Here is a 20,993-nt window from a genome sequence, read left to right on the forward strand (position 1 = left end):
AAAGGCAATGTCAAAGAATGCTCAAACTACCGCACAATTGCACTCATCTCATATGCTAGTAAAGTCATGTTCAAAATTCTCTAAGCCAGGCTTCAGCAATATGTGAACTGTGAACTTCCAGATGTTCAAGCTGGTTTTAGAAAAGGCAGAGGAACCAGAGATCAAATTGCCAACATCTGCTGGATCATCGAAAAAGCAAGAGAGTTCCAGAGAAACATCTATTTCTGCTTTATTGACTATGCCAAAGCCTTTGACTGTGTGGATCACAATAAACTGTGGAAAATTCTGAAAGACTGGAATACCAGACCATCTGGCCTGTCTCTTAAGAAATCTATATGCAGGTCAGGAAGCAACAGTTAGAACTGGCCATGGAACAACAGACTGGTTCCAAATAGGAAAAGGAGTATGTCAAGGCTATATTATCACTCCGCTTATTTAACTTATATGTAGATTACATCATGAGAAACGCTGGCCTGGATGAAGCACAAGCTGGAATCAAGATTGCTGGGAGAAATATCAATAACCTCAGATTTGCAGATGACACCATCCTTATGGCAGAAAGTGAAGAAGAACCAAAGAACCTCTTGATGAAAGTGAAAGAGGAAAGTGAAAAAGTTGACTTAAAGCTCAACAATCAGAACACTAAGATCATGGCATCCAGTCCCATCACTTCATGGCAAGTAGATGGGGAAACAGTGGAAACAGTGTCAGACTTTATTTTTTTGGGCTTCACAATCACTGTGGATGCTGATTGAAGCCATGAAATTAAAAGACGCTTACTCCTTTTAAGGAAAGTTATGAGCAACCTAGACAGCATATTAAAAAGCAGAGACATTACTTTGTCCACAAAGGTCCATCTAGTCAAGGCTATGGTTTTTCCAGTGGTCACGTCTGGATGTTATAATTGGACTACAAAGAAAGCTGAGCACCAAAGAATTGATTATTTTGAACCGTGGTGTTGGAGAAGACTCTTTGAGAGTCCCTTGGACTGCAAGGAGATCCAATCAGTCCATCCTAAAGGAGATCTGTTCTGGGTGTTCATTGGAAGGACTGATGTTGAAGCTGAAACTCCAGTACTTTGGCCACCTGATGCAAAGAGCTGACTCATTGGAAAAGACCCTGATGCTGGGAAAGATTGAGGGCAGGATGAGAAGGGGACAACAGAGGACAAGATGGTTGGATGGCATCACTGACTCCATGGACATGAGTCTGAGTAAACTCTGAGATTTGGTGATGGACAGGGAGGCCTGATGTGCTGTGGTTCATGGGGTCTCAAAGAGTTGGACACGACTGAGCAACTGAACTTAACTGAACTGAAGCAAAATGATTTAACCTCTTTCCACATTATAAAGACCTGGGAATATAAGGAGATGGTTTTGTGGAACTACTAGAGGCATCAAAGAAGGCTGTGCCATGAGACTATTTACAATGAAAGCTCACTGTATCTGTGGATTATCATTGAAAACTTGATGAAGTCAAAATAGAAATTTTGAAAAATGCCAGACTTGTAATTTGTGTTAATAGGTAACTGTGAAACAAAGTGTGTTTGAGTATTTTTAGGAATGTTGTGTCTCTCTCTATTCAAATAGATTTTATGAGTCTGTTAAATAAAGTACTTCCTGGCAAGTGTTATTATTTTTAAATTATTTTTTAGCATTTTATCAATATCAACCTATTTAGTTCTCACAACTACATTGTCAGGTACTTACTGTTATGAATCCCATTTTTAACCTGTGGAAACAGATGTAAGAAGTGACTTGCCCAAGTAAACAGGAAAGCTAAGTTTGACCCCAGGAGTATGGCTGGACTGATTAGCCTATTCATGTTCTGCATTTTCTTGAGTGGGCTTGATGGTTCAAGAAAAAAAAAGAGAGAGACCCCTCTTCTGTGACTGAGTGATGGATTCAGGAATTCTGATTAAGGATATCATCACAAAGTGTTGCCCTAAATATAGGAATCAAAACAGAAATATGTACTGTGTGTATACATTTAAGACCAGTAAGTAGTGGGGAAAATTCTACTACTGGAATTTTCTGGAAAAGAAATCCTCTTGCTCTTAGGAAAAAGTGCTTCTCAGAGATTCTCTTCTTCTGAATCTCATAGCATGAGGTTTCACGTCTTATTACTGATTTTTGTCTTCTTGGCACTGTAAGAGAGACCCTTCTGATACGTGACCAGGGACTAGAGACAAGCAAAGGCAAGAGAACTGCACGGAGGAGAGGTAGATTCACCCTGCACTCAGAAGCCAACCCTTCAAGTATTATCATTGCCATGCACTTGGATGTTTCTTGAACTTTTTACTCCATGCCCTTAAACAATAGGATCCGTAGAAATTCTAAGTAGTTCCAGGATTTCTTTATTTCTCCAGCCTTCCCTCTTTCTCTCTCACCTTCTCTCCCTCTTTTCTTCCTTCCTTTCTTCCCTTCCTTTTATTGTTAAAGAACAAAACTAAATTAAAAAAAAAAAAAGCAGGAAGGAAAGTTCTAAGAAAACTCTTCTGAGAAAATGGTGGTAGTGGAGTATCCAAATATGAATAATTCCTCAATTGGGGATGCAGTGTGTTTTTTCTTTGCCTGCTATGAATTTTGACATCCTGCCTGAAGAGTGTCTGTATTGACCCTGGAAATACTTCTAGATTTTATCATGCCAATAAAGTTACTAAAATTGAACTCGACTCCTGCTAGTATTAGAAATGGCTTATTTAGTAATTAAGTAATTACATTAAAAAGCTTGAGACATAATTATATTAATCAAAGTGAGAAACATGATAAGGGATTTGAAATGAACATAAAATAGATTCTGTTTCCAGAAGTAAACTAAATCGCAATAGCTTATAAGCTTACATTGGTAACTAGTGGCTTCATGGGAAAATCAAAGGCATATAAATCATTCATGAGGGATCCTCTGAACATAAGCATTAGTCTTCTTTCTGTGACAAACTATGTCTCTTTTTTATTTTAAGTGACAGTTTAAGGAACATTCTAATTTCGTGTCAAATTTCATGTTAATAATGTGATGCTTTCAAACAGCCAATTTTGTCTATTTCTCTTCTTTTAGGAAGATCCAGAAAAGGTGAATTTTAAGTTGTCTAGATAAAATTTGATTAATAAATTAGATAAGACCAGGTCCATTCTAAAGGACGGAGGAGGCAATGGCAAGCCACTCCAGTACTATTGCCTAGAAAATCCCACGGATGGAGGAGCCTGGTTGGCTGTAGTCCGTGGGGTCGCTAAGGGTCAGACACGACTGAGCGACTTCACTTTCACTTTTCACTTTCACACATTGGAGAAGGAAATGGCAACCCACTCCAGTGTTCTTGCCTGGAGAATCCCAGGGACGGGGGAGCCTGGTGGGCTTCCGTCTATGGGGTCGCACAGAGTCAGACACAACTGAAGTGACTTAGCAGTAGCATTAAAAGGAGATCAATCCTGGGTGTTCATTGGAAGGACTGATGCTAAAGCTGAAACTCCAATACTTTGGCCTCCTCATGCGATGAGTTGACTCACTGGAAAAGACTCTGATGCTGGGAGGGATTGGGGGCAGGAGGAGAAGGGGACAACAAAGAATGAGATGGCTGGATGGCATCACCAGCTTGGTGGACATGAGTTTGAGTGAACTCCAGGAGTTGGTGATGGACAGGGAGGCCTGGAGTGCTGTGATTCATGGGGTCGCAGAGAGTCGGACACGACTGAGCGACTGAACTGAACTGAACTGAGGACTGTGTCATGGGCTTCCCTGGTGGTTCAGACGGTAAGGATATTGCCTGTGATGCAGACCTGGGTTCAATCCCTGGATTGGGAAGATACCCTGGAAGAGGGCATGGCAACCCACTCCGATATTCTTGCTTGGAGAATCCCATGGACAGAGGAGACTGGCAGGCTACAGTCCATGGGGTCACAAAGAGTCGGCAACTAAGCACAGCGCAGGACTGTGTCATAAGTTTGTAGTTTAATTCATACTAATTAGAAGGAAATGGCAGCCCACTCCAGTGTTCTTGCTTGGAGAATCCCAGGGATGGGGAGCCTGGTGGGCTGCCGTCTATGGGGTTGCACAGAGTCGGACACGACTGAAGTGACTTAGCAGCAGCAGCAGCAGCAGCCCTCTGCTTTGAATATAATAGTGAAGTGAAAGTCGCTCAGTCGTATCTGACTCTTTGCAACCTCATAACTGTGCAGCCCATGGAATTTTCCAGGCCAGAATGTTGGAATAGGTAGCTGTTCCCTTCTCCCGGGGATCGTCCCAACCCAGGAATCAAACCCAGGTCTCCCGCATTGCAGGCAGATTCTTTACCAGCTGAGCCACCAGGGAAGCCCTGAATATAACAGGGACCTGATGAAATATTTTTGAATGACTCAGGAATTGAACTGATCCTTCTTTTGCCCCTAGAACATATACTGTTTTTAGAATTAGGAAAAATGTTGAATTTTAACATATGCTCAAAAGTCGTAATTGATAGTTCAGGTTCTTGATTTAATTATGTTGCCAGAACTCACATGATCTGCATATAGGCAATTGTTTTTATTTTTTTCTAAAAATTAAGGTGCTTGTATCATAGTAAGTGATCAGTAAAATGAAGATGTTGTTATTATTAACTTAAAGTCTAAGGAAAAAAAACCTTTATGTTCATGTTTGTATACAATAAAGATTGCAGCAACAGAATGGCAGTAATATTAGTGTGTGAAATGTTACCTGGATTTTACCTCTTTCTAGCCAAATTGCTGGTGAGATATGCTACCTCAGTTTTCTAAAAGCTTTATTTCTATTGCAAGCATTTTCAAATAATTGTCATCATTGTATTTCTTGTGCTAATAGAACTTATGTACTGCTACTGCTGCTGCTAAGTCACTTCAGTCGTGTCCAACTCTGTATGACCCCATAGACGGAAGCCCACCAGGCTCCCCCGTCCCTGGGATTCTCCAGGCAAGAACACTGGAGTGGGTTGCCATTTCCTTTTCCAATGTGTGAAAGTGAAAAGTGAAAGTAAAGTCGCTCAGTCGTGTCTGACCCTTAGCGACCCCACGGACTGCAGCCTACCAGGCTCCTCCATCCATGGGATTTTCCAGGCAAGAGTACTGGAGTGGCTTGCCATTGCCTTCTCTGAGAACTTATGTACAAGTTCATTCAAATATGAATATGATACTCTTTCCCCATATATATGCATATATTTGTATGTATGTGTATATATCCTACTGTGAAACAGGTATTATTTAGTACTTGCTATCATTGCCTCAAACAATGATTCATATGTTGCTCATCCACTTAATTTTCCAAGAGGCTGAAATTATCCAAAGGTGAGAAGGTAGACAACACATAATAATACTAAATAATTGACCTCTAGTCAGAGAATGAAAAGAACTTTTAAAAAATAAAGAACTTGAAGCAGCAAATAGAACGGTGAAGGAAAACAGGGGCAAGGGAAATCATTCCAAAATGCATAGATTCTTATTCCTGAAGCCATGCTGACTACATGTGAATTTTATTTTGCCCTTGTTATTCTATGCCTTTACATTCTGGAACTTCATTATATTTCAGTTTTTCATAAATAAAATGAGGCTTATTAACAATATCAGCAAAGTTTATCATAGGCATATTATGAAGATTAAGTGATATAATACTCATAAAGCACTTAGTATAGTGTTTGGTACATACTCACAAAAATATTAACTAATATTACTATACAATAATGAAATGTTCTAACATTGGCTGAATTATGTAATGATAGAATCAAAGGATATATGAAAATTTAAGCAAGCAAGTAAATATATCAATTTGTTTATAAGGAAGCTATCTACAGAGTGGCCTATCAAAATAATTTATGTTTCTTCTAAGATTGTTTTATCTTTGGATAAACGATATAAATTCTGAAATGTTAAAGATTACCTGAAATTAGAGCATTTGGCAGCTATTCTATAAAGTGTCGCTTTCATGTGAAAATATTATTGTAAAATATAAATATGAAATCATTCACTTTTTATAAAATTTAATCTAGATCTAAATCAGATTTGTAAAATATGACTTACATTCTGTAAATTAGATATGTATCTCTATTGCTTATTTTTTGCTGAAAAAGAACTAGTTTTAATTTTTATGATTTCTTTCCTCCATGCACCAAATGGAGGAACATATATAGTCAGGTTCAGTGGCACAGTTTATAAACATGTTATTTAATGAAATGATTGACTACTTTAAACGTTCTAGCAGTAAATAGTCGGGGCTGCCCTTAAAACAGTGAAATATATTGCTTCAACTTTTGCATGCTGGAGTTTGAAACTGTCATTTTACTGCTGTCTTAAATTATGACTTTTAAAAAGAAGAGCTTCCCTGGTGGCTCAGAGGTTAAAGTGTCTGTCTGCAGTGCGGGAGACCTGGGTTCAATCCCTGGGTCAGGAAGATCCCCTGGAGAAGGAAATGGCAACCCACTCCAGTATTCTTGCCTGAAGAATCCCATGGATGGAGGAGCCTGGTGGGCTGAAATCCATGGGGTCGCAAAAAGTCAGACACGACTGAGCAAGTGGCTTAACTTGGCTTAAATAAAACACAAAATTAGACTTTGCAAAACTTTTTCTCTAATTTTAGCATTATATACCCTTTCTACCTGAAAAACATAATTAAACAGGTTATGTGATTATTGATAAAATGTCCTGTTGTTTCTTGAGTCACTATGCTTAATAAGTGATCAATATAGCCAATTTGTTTTTCTGCTCATTTTCCTTGGAGATTATATTTCTATTGTGGCTGTGCAGCTTTACATTTAGAAATGAAATAATTCACAGCCTAAGGTCTAAAAAAGAAGGCAATGTGAATCTTCCACCATTGCATATGGCACTGGATTTCATCTTCTTTGTAGCAGCTGATTGTTTTTGTAAAGTCAGTGTGAGTTTGCGTTCTTGACAAGGATTGATGGACTAAGTGTTATCAGCATGATGTACTGCATTATTTATATACAGCAGCCAAATTCTATCTTTTAGTTTGTCCTTTGCTGTCAACTGAAGAACTATGATAGTCTCCGAAAGAACAACTCACTGGGTTTAGAATTTTTTCATAATTAGAAAAATATATAATCTTAGAGCATAACACACAATAAGCTCTCTTATTTATGCATTAAGAAATCCAAAGCAGTCAGGTGTCACTCTTTTGTTGACCTCCATCATACCTATCTGGTAACACAACAAACCTGGGTCAGGGTCTTCTTCCTGCCTGAGCACTGGCTATTGTCCTCTAACCAGATAACAAGGTTGGGTGTGTGTTGCTGCTGTCAGTTCTTGACTCCAAGCCCACCTGGGCCCTACTTCTTTCCCTCAGGCTTTTTTCTATGTTTTCCAGGCAGCAACCTTCTATTTACTGCAAGTACATACTACTTACGTTCTACTCCTCTCAAGCCTATGATCCCATCATATTTTCAGCAGCCCTGCTACACAGAGAAGAAACCAGAAAACTCCCTCAATTTGTCTAAAGCATTTGTAAACATATAGACATCCAGGTTGTATTATAGCAGATCCCTCCTCGTGCCAAAGGTGATTCCTTCCATATATGTCTGAAGGCCATCCTTCACAGTGTTCCCTCATAGCTCAGTTGGTAAAGAATCCACCTGCAATGCAGGAGACCCTATTTCCATTCCTGGTTCAGGAAGATCTGCTGGAGAAGGGAAAGGCTACCCACTCCAGTATTCTGACCTGGAGAATTCCATGGACTGTGTAGTCCATGGGGTCACAAAGAGTCAGACACAACTGAGTGATTTTCAAACCCTTCTGAACGTTTCCTTCTCTATGGTCCCTTTAACTTCTTCTGTTCTGATAGCTGCTTCCCATCAATGTCAAAACACTTATCAGGTTTCTGCCATTTTAAATACCTTTCCAACTCTCTCCCACACAATTTTGTTTGAATAAAATGATCAGACACCAATCTTTGCCATGGGGAGAATTTGGTGAATAAGTTGAAATGATTCCAAACTTAAGAGAGTTTACAAGGTGTGCCGTGCTTAGTCACTCAGTCATGTCCAGCTCTTTGTGACCCCATGGATTGTAGCCCACCAGGCTCCTCTGTCCATGGGGATTCTCCAGGCAAGAACACTGGAGCAGGTTGCCATTTCCTTCTCCATTACAAGGTAGAAACATGTGTCTACTTCTGGATCATGTTTCCAGAAACACCTCTGAGAATTTGTGTTTTTATTTCCATGATTTAAAAGATTGATTTTATGCTGATTTCTCGGTCTCTAAACTGAATCTTTCTCTACAGGTTCAAATCCATAAAATTATCTTCTCACTAAATATCTCCAGGTGTATATCTATACACATTTTTGTCCAAGCATTTCCAAAATAGAAATCTTCAATCTCCTTCATCACTATCACCAAACTTGCTCCTTAGACCATGTTTTCTATCAAAATGAAAGGCAGAGTTTTTTTTGTTAAATTTTAATATATGAGTTTCATCCTTAGTTCTTTTCTTTTCAGCCATCCCATTGGCTCTATGAATTTCCACTCTCCATATGTCTTTTGGGATCCACTTTTCTCCATTAGTACTCCAAAGCAAGTCAGCAGTCCCTGTGCCAGACTAAAATTTGCCACTTCCTCACTGGTCTGTCACCCTTAGACTTTACCTCTTATAAAGGTAAACCTCTTTACCATTCTCCACATTACTTTCAGGGTGAATTATCATGTCACCCGTCTGATTAGACCCCTAAATGGCTGTCCTTTATACTCAGGAATGCCCAGACTCCTTAAGAAAGTGAAGTCGCTCAGTTGTGTCTGACTCTTTGTGACCCCGTGGATTGTAGCCGACCATGTTCCTCTGTCCATGGGATTTTCCAGGCGAGAATACTGGAGTGGGTTGCCATTTTCTTCTCCAGATCTTTATGACCCAGGGATTGAACCTGGATTTCCTGCATTGTAGGCAGATGCTTTACTGTCTGAGCCACCAGGGAAATCTCAGACTCCTTTAGTTCAGTTCAGTTCAGTCGCTCAGTCATGTCCGACTCTCCGCGACCCCATGAATCACAGCACGCCAGGCCTCCCTGTCCATCACCAACTCCCGGAGTTCACTTAAACTCATGTCCATCGAGTTGGTGATGCCATCCAGCCATCTCATTCTCTGTCACCCCCTTCTCTTCCCACCCCCAATCCTTCCATAGACATTCTAGGAATCAGTGAACTAAAATGGATTGGAATGGGTGAATTTAACTCAGATGACCATTATATCTACTACTGTGGGTAGGAATCCCTTAGAAGAAATGGAGTAGCCATCATGGTCAACAAAAGAGTCCGAAATGCAGTACTTGGATGCAATCTTAAAAATGACAGAATGATTTCTGTTCGTTTCCAAGGCAAACCATTCAGTATTACAGTAATCCAAGCCTATGCCCCAACCAGTAACACTGAAGAAGCCGAAGTTGAACGGTTCTATGAAAAGCTACAATACCTTTTAGAACTAACACCCAAAAAAGATGTCCTTTTCATTATAGGGGACTGGAATGCAAAAGTAGGAAGTCAAGAAACACCTGGAGTAACAGGCAAATTTGGCCTTGGAGCATGGAATGAAGCAGGGCAAAGGCTAATAGAGTTTTGCCAAGAGAACGCACTGGTCATAGCAAACACCCTCTTCCAACAACACAAGAGAAGACTCTACACATGGACATCACCAGATGGTCAACACCAAAATCAGATTGATTATATTCTTTGCAGTCAAAGATGAAGCTCTATACAGTTAGCAAAAACAAGACCAGGAGCTGACTGTGGCTCAGATCACGAACTCCTTATTGCCAAATTCAGACTTAAATTGAAGAAAGCAGGGAAAACCACTAGACCATTCAGACATGACCTAAATCAAATCCCTTATGATTATACAGTGGAAATGAGAAATAGATTTAAGGGACTAGATCTGATAGACAGAGTGCCTGATGAACTCTGGATGGAGGTTCATAACATTGTACAGGAGACAGGGACCAAGACCATCCCCATGGAAAAGAAATGCAAAAAAGCAAAGTGGCTGTTTGAGGAGGCCTTACAAATAGCTGTGAAAAGAAGAGAAGCAAAAAGCAAAGGAGAAAAGGAAAGATATAAGCATCTGAATGCAGAGTTCCAAAGAATAACAAGGAGAGATAAGAAAACCTTCCTCAGCAATCAATGCAAAGAAATAGAAGAAAACAACAGAAGAGGAAAAGCCAAGAGATCTCTTCAAGAAAATTAGAGATACCAAGGGAACATTTCATGCAAAGATGGGCTCGATAAAGGACAGAAATGGTGTGGACCTAACAGAAGCAGAAGATATTAAGAAGAGGTGGCAAGAATACACAGAAGGACTGTACAAAACGATCTTCACAACCAAGATGATCACAGTGGGGTGATCACTCACCTGGAACCAGACATCTTGGAATGTGAAGTCAAGTGGGCCTTAGAGAGCATCACGACGAACAAAGCTAGTGGAGGTAGTGGACTTCCAGCTGAGCTATTTCAAACCCTGAAAGATGATGCTGTGAAAGTGTTGCACTCAATATGGCAGCAAATTTGGGAAACTAAGCAGTGGCCACAGAACTGGAAAAGGTCAGTCTTCATCCCAAATCCAAAGAAAGGCAATGTCGAAGAATGCTCAGACTCCTTAGGAGTGTCTTAAACACACTGCACACCCTGGGCAACGCCTATTCTTAGTTTTGCCTCTGTATTTCTGTTCCCTCTCTTCTGTCTAGCTAAAATAAGTTTCATCCTGTTTCTTAAGCAGGGCTCTGGCTCCGCTCCCTGCATTTGCACACGTGTTCCCCTCTGCAGGGGATCTCTGGGCCCATCCCTTTGCCTGGCTGTTTTCCATCAATCTTTTTGTTTTGAATTGAAGATCACTTGCCCTGGGAGAGCTTCCTAACTCACGGGGCAGAGCACTCACATGCTCTTTCATGATCCTTTGGCACCAGGAGTTTCCCTTCTCATAGACCTAACATGCTGTGGTAACTACCTGTCAACTTATCTATGTCTTTTGTTAGACTTTATAAAGAACAGGTGATTGTCTATCAGGGGCCCCATAATATGTGCAGCAGTTATCACTTAATGTCATGTAAATGGGCTTCAGTTAATATTAACTTGATGAATAGTCTTCACAGGTAGAAATAATATAGTCAAAAAATACTTGGGAATTCCATGATATGGTTGAATTAGCTGGTGATTTATAAAGTTCCAGCTAATTATAATATGGAAATTCAATATATGTTAGTAGTAAGTGGTATCTGTTCTGCTCTCCCTAACAGGCCGTGTGCCTTTATTTTCAATTTGCTGATTCTGACTTCCTGCAGGTATTTTTTTTTTCATAACTCATTCTGAACTACCAAGAAAGCTAGTCTAATAAATTCTTTCCTCTTTTGCCTTCCTCTCAGTTGAAAACAGGAAAATGCAGACTTTCTTCCTTCCTCCTTTCTTTCCTCCCTCACATTCTCTTATTTGTGTTCCTTCTTTAATAAGTTGAAAAGTTTGGATGAGCTTTAAGAAATGCAGAAGTCTGTTTTCCAACCCCAGTGATTCTGACTTAATTGGACTGGGCATCAGGAATTTTAAAAACTCCCCTGTGATTCTAATATTCAGCAAAGTTTGAGAACCACTGGGTTAGATCATCTCTAATGTCCCTTTCAATTCTAAAAACTCTAGATTTTGTTATTTTAAGGGACTCTCTAGAGTGTTTTAAAATACAAAATATGCCAAAAGCCTTTTTCAAAATGTAGAGCCCAAAATATTTTTATATTTTTATGCAATTAGCCTTGATTGAAGCTGTGTGGTAAAGGATGTAAAATTCAAATAGTCAACACTCAAAATCATTGCTGATTTCCTTCTAACTCTTCAATACTATATTTCCCTCACATTTAAAAAGTTATCTAAGAAGAAAAACTATCTTTAAAAATAGTGGGATAAACCACTGGCTAACAGCTAAGAAGGACTTCCCTATTGGTTCAGCAGTAAAGAATCTGCCTGCAATGCAGGAGACCTGGGTTCAATCCTTGGGTTGGGAAGATCCCCTGGAGAAAGAAATGACAATCCACTCCATTATTCTTGCCCAGGAAATCCCATGGACAGAGGAACCTGGGGGCCTACGCCAGGAGTCCAGGGGGGTGCAGTGTCAGACAGGACTTAGAGACTAAACAACAAAAACAACTAAGAAACATCCTGCTTTAAATTAGCTTTAGTGTAGCCCTGAGTGAGTCTACAAAGTTTCCTTATTCTTTCATTAGATTTGTGTCTTCCGTAGCTACATGTGGTCATTTGGGAGTCCTGTGGACATCAAGGTGTTAATTTTTCTTTCATTACAAGTGCGTCACATGATTTTTCCAGTGAAATGACAGATCCTTTCAACACGAATATTCTTATTTTTTTAAATCTTATTTCTTTCTCTTACAAATTGCAGGATGGTCTGAAACATCAACTAAAATTTGTTTTTAAAGCACAAATGAAGCTAGCAATCACATCAAACCTTTTGAACTGTGTTTTGTTTTGTTTTGTTTTTAAACTGTCCACATTTTTAAGCTTTAGCTTGTGAAGAAAGACTTTAAAATAAAAGTCTATGCATCAAGTTCAGTAGAGCGTGCAACAAATAAAATTGCAGTATTCAGCATAAATGGTCTCTCAAAAGGCACCAAAGTAAATTCAGTCCTACTGTTGATTCAAAAGTGACATTTATTTTGTTCTGTACAATTTCACTGGCAGTAAGGCATAAGGGTGCTCACATTTGTGAGTTTTACCAGGTTGACTATGCAAATTCTCCTGAACTTTATCTCATTTTAACTAGAGTTATTGCTCACTTGTGTATGAGAAGTGGCTCATTTTGCCAAGTACTCTGTTTACAGGTTGGTTCAAATTCTAACTTGTGCAACGGAAGACAAAGCTTTTGTTTTCTTTCAGTTTTCAGTGAAGTGATAGTATAGCTGCCACGTTCAATGGAGAGCAATGAATGGAAGATGAGGTTGTCCTGGTTGTGGAACATGAATTTAAATGTTCTCTTGTATCTCACTGTGGTTCTGATGTGCATTTCTCAGGTGATTAGGGATGTTGAGCATCTTTTCAAGTGCCTGTTGGCCTTCTGCATGTCTTTTTTTTTTCAGAAAATGTCTACTCAGGTCCCTGTCTGTTTTTTAATCAGGTTGTTTGTTTTTGATATTAAGTTGTATGAGTTCTTTATTTATTTAAGATATCAACTCCTTATCAGATATATCATTTGTAAATATCTTCTCCCATTCAGTAGGTTGGCCTTTTCATTTTGTTGTTGGTTTCCCTGTGCAGAAGCTTTTTACATGGATGTAGTCCCATTTGTTTATTTGTGCTTTTGTTGCCCTTGCCTGAGGAGACATAACCCTTAAAATGGTGCTAAGAATGGTGTCAAAGGGCCTAGAGCCTATTTTATTCTTGGAGTTTTTTAGTTCCAGGTCTTGCATTTAAATCTTTAATCCATTTTAAATGTATTTTTTATGTATAGTGTAAGGAAGTAGTCATTTCATTCTTTTCTATGTAGCTGTCCAGTTTTCCCAACACTGTTTATTGAAGAGACTGTCTTTCCCCCAATGAATATCCTTGCCTCCTTTGTCATAGTTAACTTGATCATGTAAACTTGGACCTAGAGGGTGTTAAGCTGAGTGAAATAAGTCAGACAGAGATATACAAATATAATATGATTTCACTAAAACATAGATCTAAAGAATGGAACAAATGAACAAGGGGAATTCCTTGGTGGTCTAGTGATTAGGACTCTGAGCTGTCACTGCTAAGGTTGGGGTTCGATCCCTGCTCAGGGGACTAACATCCCACAAGTCCCATAGTACAGCCAAAGAAACAAAAACAAGTGAATAAACAAAACGGAAACAGACTCAGATACAGAGAAGCAACTGGTGGTTGCCGGAGGGGAGAGGGTTGGAAGATGGGGGAAATGTGTGAAGGGGATTAAGAGGTGCAAACTTCTAGCTATAAAATAAAGCAGTCACAGGGAAGTAATATTCCAGTATTGGGAATATAGTCAGTAATATTATAATAGCTCTGTGCAGTGACATGTGGTGACTAGACTTGTCATGGTCATTTTGTAGTGTATGAAAATACTAAATCACTATGTTGGTTGTTCACGTGAAACTATATGATAGTATTTGTCAATTATAATTCCATTAAAAAAGATCCAAAGTAAAACAAGACATAGTCTCCATTTACTTAACCACATATAAATATGTACTGTGACAATTTTTACATTTAGTTTGCAGAGATGTTGAAGAAATTAATATTTTGTGTTAGTGTAGCTATATGCTTTAGAGATATGTTACTACTTTTTTGTTTTTAATTTTGTATCTGTATACAGATTTTCTATTAGAAATGAGAGGGCAGGGATGAAGGTACAGATACATTGTAGGTGGCTTCTTGGACTGCTAAAGGAACAGAGGAAATGGAGATGCATGCATTCATCCAAATAAATTATTCATATATTTACAACACTATGTTAATACAGTACTGCGTAACTACATTAATATCTAAAAAATAGAAATACAATAATATATTTTCAGTAGATGTTTGCTAATATGGTAAGAGTAGGCTTAGAAGAAATGTCCTTGATTATCATAAGGACAGAGAATCAAATGTGAGGCTTTAGTTATAACTTGGTTCCTACTAAAACTCTGGTGCTGACAAAAAACATTTAGTGACACTTTATCACTGAATTCTGGACACTTTGGCTTCCTTCGTATTGCTTGAATTCATCACTCTCTTGCCTATCACTCAGGCCACACACTTGCTATTCCCTCTGCTTAGAAGACTCTTTCTTAGGTTTTAACATGACTGGCTAGTGTTCAGCTTCAGCTCAAGTGGCACCTCTTTAAAGAAGCCTTTCTTGACTGGGTATCTTAAGTAACTAGTTGTATTTACTGCCATTCTTATCAGTTTGTTCTCCTCGTACCTTTCCTCCAGCCCAACATGGTTTTTGTTACAGTGGACAATACCTTACTTATTTGTCAGTTTTTCATGTGCATCCCCTCCACTATACTATGAATTTCAGGAATGCAGGATTCATATGTGTCTTCATCTAGGCAATATTCCGTGTCTAATGTTTGGTTCCTGGAGTATCAATACATGATAAGTGAGTCGGGGGTTCTCTGATTTGTAAACTGGAGATAAGCAGTAATATGTAAAGAAAACTCAGTGCATAAACCATCAGATAGTTACATATCAATAAGGCAAATTAGCTGTTCTATCCACCCAATTCCCAGATTAGTGCCAACATAGAATTTTCTCCTTTTCCCTACCTCACGAGTTGCATGGCTGTATTCTGAGCTCACAGAAAAACACAACCACAATCATAATGGTACAAATTTTAGTGTTTTTTTTTTCTTTTATGCACTGTCTTCTGCAGTGCTGGATTTTATAGATTCATACACACTTTGTGATTTTGGCTAAAAGATCAGGCAATTGATAATAAAGTGAAATAAGACAGTCCCTAAATCATTTTGAACAGGAGGTGACTGGCAACAGGTGGTGGGTCAGTGAGAAGAATGATGAGGACACTGAGCATAGATAGGATGGTTCCACTCCAAACAGAACTCTGCAGAGTTGGGGGAGAGAGCAGGCAAATGGGAAGTTAAATTTAGCCTGCAATGATTTCTTGCCCCAGGGAAAAATAATTGCTGTATTCGATTGCCAAAAGGCAAATCGGCATCAGCTTAATTTGCCTGAGTCTGCCATAAACTGCAGATGGAATCATAAAACATAGTTAGATGCAAATTAAACACATCTGTCCTAATCTAAAGCAGGTGAGGCCAGCCAGCCAAGAAGCATCAAGGTATAACACTGCACACAGATTACAATCTGCAGAGGGATATTTTAGGAATCTGCTGACAGTGAAATAAAGAAACATGGAAGTGTGCATTGTCCCGTTTTCCGTTCCTGAGCCTGTCTTCTTGTACCAGTTGCTATCTTAGTTTTCAAAGAGTCTACCAACGCATCCACTGGGAAGCAAAGAAACAACAAAGCACTGACTTGAAATTCAGAAGTCAGTTGCATTTTAATCAGGATTCTTAAGCTGATGCTTCTTCAGATTAATTGAAATGACAGAGAATCAGAAATCCCTGAAGTACATTTGAATTAGACTTGAAATTTTAGCCAGAAAGGGTTTGTTTCTGTTTAACATATCAGCCTACTGAGATAGTGGGTGTAGAGAAAAGAAAGCAAGCTAAGATACGATGGTTTTGACCAAAGTAACTCTGTAACTTATCCAAACCACGATAGCCTTGAGGGTGAAAGAGGACCATGGTACCCATGGAGGTACACGGCTCCAATATCCTTCCAAGAAAGCACAAGCTCTTTGGCTGCAAAGGACGCACTTAGCTTCCACCGGCTTTCTTTGGTAGCACTTCCTTAATGATCCCATTAGAGCCTTAGAGCCTTACTCTGCCTGGGCCTCCTCCTGCCGAAAACTGAGCAAGTGTCTGGTCATTTCTGTCTTTGGGGGATTCCTCTAAAGTGTAATCTTTGCTCTGGAGCTCACAGGTAGATTAGCTAAGACTTTGTCAATTCTGCATTATAGACTGAGACTCCTAGGCTCGGTTTTCCTTAAGTGACCTCCCTGCTCCCCACCACCACCCATTTCTTTTCACAGGTGTCAGATCTGCATCACAAGATGAAAGATTTCCCAGCCCTTTTCCACTTCTTCCTCATTTTTTCTTTGGGTGTTACTTCTTAATAAACTTGCTATACTCTTTGTCTTCATGGAGAATCCAACTGACACAGGGGTGCTACTAATAATTAGGTGTGGGAAAACAAATATGTAGCACAGCCTCTAATCACCCTAGAAGGCAATGGCACCCCACTCCAGTACTCTTGCCTGGAAAATCCCATGGGTGGAGGAGCCTGGTGGGCTGCAGTCCATGGGGTCGCGAAGAGTCGGACACAACTGAGCGACTTCACTTTCACTTTTCACTTTCATGCATTGGAGAAGGAGATGGCAACCCACTCCAGTGTTCTTGCCTCGAGAATCCCAGGGGCGGGGGAGACTAGTGAGCTGTCGTCTATGGGGTCGCACAGAGTTGGACACGAATGAAGCGACTTTTAAAAGCAGCAGCAGCAGCTAATCAACCTAATTGTGTTTGGATTCTGTTGTGCCCATCTAAACTTTGGTTGTTTTTTTTTTTTTTGCTGACATTATACATCTATCACAGCTCCATGTGGGGGCCTTTAATTAATCTCAGGCAGTCCTCAACGTATTAGACCCTAAGTGAAGAAACTGGATATACATACTGTTGTGGAAGAGGCCTATCACTGTTTTTCTCCTCTTTCTCCTCTTTCTCTCTTGAAGATCTTCCCTCTTTATTCTCGTTTATTTGTTAGTCTGCCCAAGGACTTCTTCCCTCTCCTTTCCCCTTTGCCCTGCTCCCCTCCCCTCCCTTTAATGACTCTTACTGGATGATAGCATTCACATCCGTACTTAACAATCCATGTTTTATCAAATGCTCTCCGATTCCATATCTGATCATTCAGTACCTTTATAGGACATTTTCACTTTTGATACTCTGCAGACTTCTTAAACACAATAATTCCTTTAACATTGAATCCATTACATTTCCTTATGAAAGATGGCCTTACAGTCATACAGGCAGGAGCTCTGGAAATCAATCCAGAATTTTTGCTCTCCCTCAACCCCACGTCAGTTTGGTCACAATGTCCTCTTCTATCAGCACATTTCGGTCAAATCCATTACCTCTTTTCTATGTTTCAGAAAGACACTGAGTAGATGTCAATAATGGGAATAAAATATGGGTTTTACAGTATTAACGTCTTGGAAATAAGTAATAAGCAGAAAGAACAAGAAGTACAAGAGAGAAAACAGGTCGGCTGAAGAGCAGCTGGCATCTACGAGCTAGAATGAAAGCTAAACAGACCATCCTGTCTCATTGTGACCACAGAAGCATCGTGTGACTGGCAGACACACCTGTAGAAAATCAACTAGATTAAGTATTAACAGTTAGAAAGGGCAACACAAGTACTCAGAAAGGTTTCTTAGGACAACAAAGCTCTCTGGGATTGTGGGTTAGCCAAAGGGACCAGACATCGTGGTCTCATGTGACTCTGGGTAAGGTCACATAAAGGAAACTGGCTGTAGGAGTGATAGGGATCAGAATGAGAAATATTCTCATAATAAATAAATAAATAAAATATTTATTTTAAAATATTTATTATATAACTAATAATAATTTAAATTATTATATAAACATTTTTATTATATATACTTTTATTTATTATATATAATAAATAAATATTTTATTATATATAATTTTATTATATATAAAATATATGATTTTATTATATAATAATTTTAAAATATTTATTATAAAAATAAATAAAATATATTTATATAAATATATAAATATAGCCTGTATTCTTGTGAACCTGTAGGATACTGGTCATGCCTTGCCTTTCTCCTGTGGAGATCACTCCTGTCAATGTAAATAAATCAATATAAACACCTACAATGTTCCTTGATCTGTTGACATTGCTGCAACAACAGATCCTCGTCTGGGGAATGTAGGACTCCTCTTTCTGAGGTATTCACAATGCACAGAAATATGACTGACATCTTATCAAAAAAAAGCTTCGGTGTTAATCCTCATCTTTGTGCAGTGTACAGAGTGAGCAGATGGCAGTGTTGTTAGTCTGACTGTACAAAGCTGTGCTTCGTTGCTCACCCTGAAGAAAGGCAGACAGGATCACACTTTTAAACTAGTAATTGACTTTCTAGACAATCTCAGCAGTAATGCCTTGTTTCTAATGGGGGAGGTAGTAATTTGGGGGGACTATCATTTCCTATCTTATTAGCTAGCATTTATTAACTGGATTGGGTTTAAATGGTGCTTACATTGCTTTCCTTGTCCATAGCTACCCCTAAAGAGAGTTAAGAAAGTTGTCGCTTTTGATGGGACTACCTCAAAAGATTCATTCTTAGTCCTTTTGCCATCAACCTTGACTCATCCATCTGATTCAATGCAATGGTGCCTGAGTCATCATTCCACAACACCAATGTGATCATATACTTGCTCATATGTAAAGCCCTTGTATGATTTTTCAGTGCTTACAGAAAACTTCAGAATTGGGGATACAGCATACAAGGCCTTTATCTAGATGACCATGCTAACCTTTCTTTCTTTCTGCTCATCATACTCTTCTATGCTTTAATTATAGGGACCTATTTGAAGTTCCTGGGATGAGCAGTGCTCTTTTTCCTTCATATGTGTTATTTTCTTTTCCTGGGATGCTAAGCATATACCTTCTTTTCTTCTGCACCACTGAGCAGCACTGCATCCATTTAGAAGTCTCCTGTGATCCTATGATTTGGATCATGTATACTAATCATACTTCTTATTACCATGTGCTGTAATTGTTACTATCTTTTTCATCTCTTGGAGTGGAATCTGTAGTTATTGATCATAAGGACTGTCTTTATATATGTCTCTTATGTTACCATTTGGTGCCTATCATTAGGTACTCAAAGAATAGATAGTTGGATGGACAAATGGAGGGATGGTTGAATGACTCACTAGCTAGATATATCAAGAGACAGATAAATATCTATTGAAATATCTTTACCAGTCATCAACCTCCACTTTCAAATGCACTTGATAGATAATGCTGCCAGAATAGCCTTCTTAAAATATATCTGACCATGTTAAAGCTTTAGAATACATATTAAAAACATTTGTTGTCTTCTCAACTGATAATTGGTGATGTCACTTTTTAATCTCCCCTGATCTGACATAATTATCCTTTCTCAGTCATTGCCAATCAAATACTCAAGGGTTCGTTCAGCCATGCTAAATTTTATGGTAATCCCAAAGCATATTCTTTCATTCATTTACAAACTTATTTCAGGACTCTTTTTCTAATATCTGATCCAGTGCTAATGTAGTATATCATGTTACATTAGTCTATCATGTTACATTAGTCATGTTACATGTTATATTAGTCAACATGTTACATGTAGTCTATCATGTTAATATAGCTAATGATCTGCTTTATAAAGTTCACAAATATCTTAACCTCCATTTTCCTTTTTTGTAAAAGTTTACAGCAATTATTCTGGAAAAGAGATGAAATAATTCATGAGAAAACTTCTGTAGGGGAATAAAGTTCCTACGAAATACCAAGTAGTAAGGAAGTTGGGGCCCCGCTGCCTTTTTTAATTTTGAAAAGCTTCATTCCCTTTTATTCCAGGAGATGGCACCTTCACCTATAAAGCTCCTTTAGAAGTTGTATGGGCTTTTCTGAATCTGATTCACATGCTATTTGTAAAGCCACACCGTGACTCTCTGAAGCCTGTTTATCACTCCATACCTAATCAGCACTACTTTGGATCCGTCAGGCTGCTCAGGGATAATATCCTTAAGATTTCTAGAATCTCTTTCTATTTAGCTGAGAGATTCTTTCAGGCTGCGCCTGAGTTACATGAAATGTTTTCACAAAGGTCTTGTGGCTACAGTCTTCATTTGATATTTATGTTGAAGCCATGTCTTTCTAACAAAGCTCCGGATTTGATCTTTCACTGGTTTGAGAATCTAAGGTTGAGAAATTGTTTTGTTTTCTATTGTTTTGTAATGCCTCCCTATTCCTTTACTTTCAAACTCATCAGTTCTTTATTTAGCATGTCTCTTTCTTATCATACCTCTCAAATACAGTTATTGAATCAAGTGACACTTTTTATATTCTGCCTGTGAACATCATTACCTATATACAAAAGTTTATTAGGTACATTTTCTTTCACCAAAGTTTCCTCAGGTTTCTTACCAACTGCATCTCTCTATGTAGCCCAGAGATCCCATTTTTCTAGCCCCCTGTAGTCATTCGTATAGTACTTTTCCAGATTCCATCCACTCCCTGTATTAAAGCCATGCCACATGCTTCTGGTTTTGGTTACTGCACAAGTTATTTCTCTTTCCTTGCATGTTTCCTCAATTCTCTTGAGTGGGCTAGGCTGAATTTACTCGGCAGACTTCCAAGAAAGGAAGCAGAATTATT

The 20,993-nt window shown here is 38.8% G+C and overlaps 1 protein-coding gene across 2 annotated transcripts in view; it reads left to right on the forward strand.

Moving 5' to 3' along the window:
• EDIL3 (EGF like and discoidin domains 3) overlaps positions 1 to 20,993 on the forward strand; it is a 512,079-nt gene that overhangs the window by 115,659 nt on the left and 375,427 nt on the right. The gene's annotated exons all lie outside the window — the stretch shown is intronic.

The sequence above is a fragment of the Moschus berezovskii genome, chromosome 8 (genome assembly GCF_049115385.1).
Source record: "Moschus berezovskii isolate FMDL1 chromosome 8, NW_MosBer_1.0, whole genome shotgun sequence".
Classification (NCBI taxonomy): Eukaryota; Metazoa; Chordata; class Mammalia; order Artiodactyla; family Moschidae; genus Moschus; species Moschus berezovskii.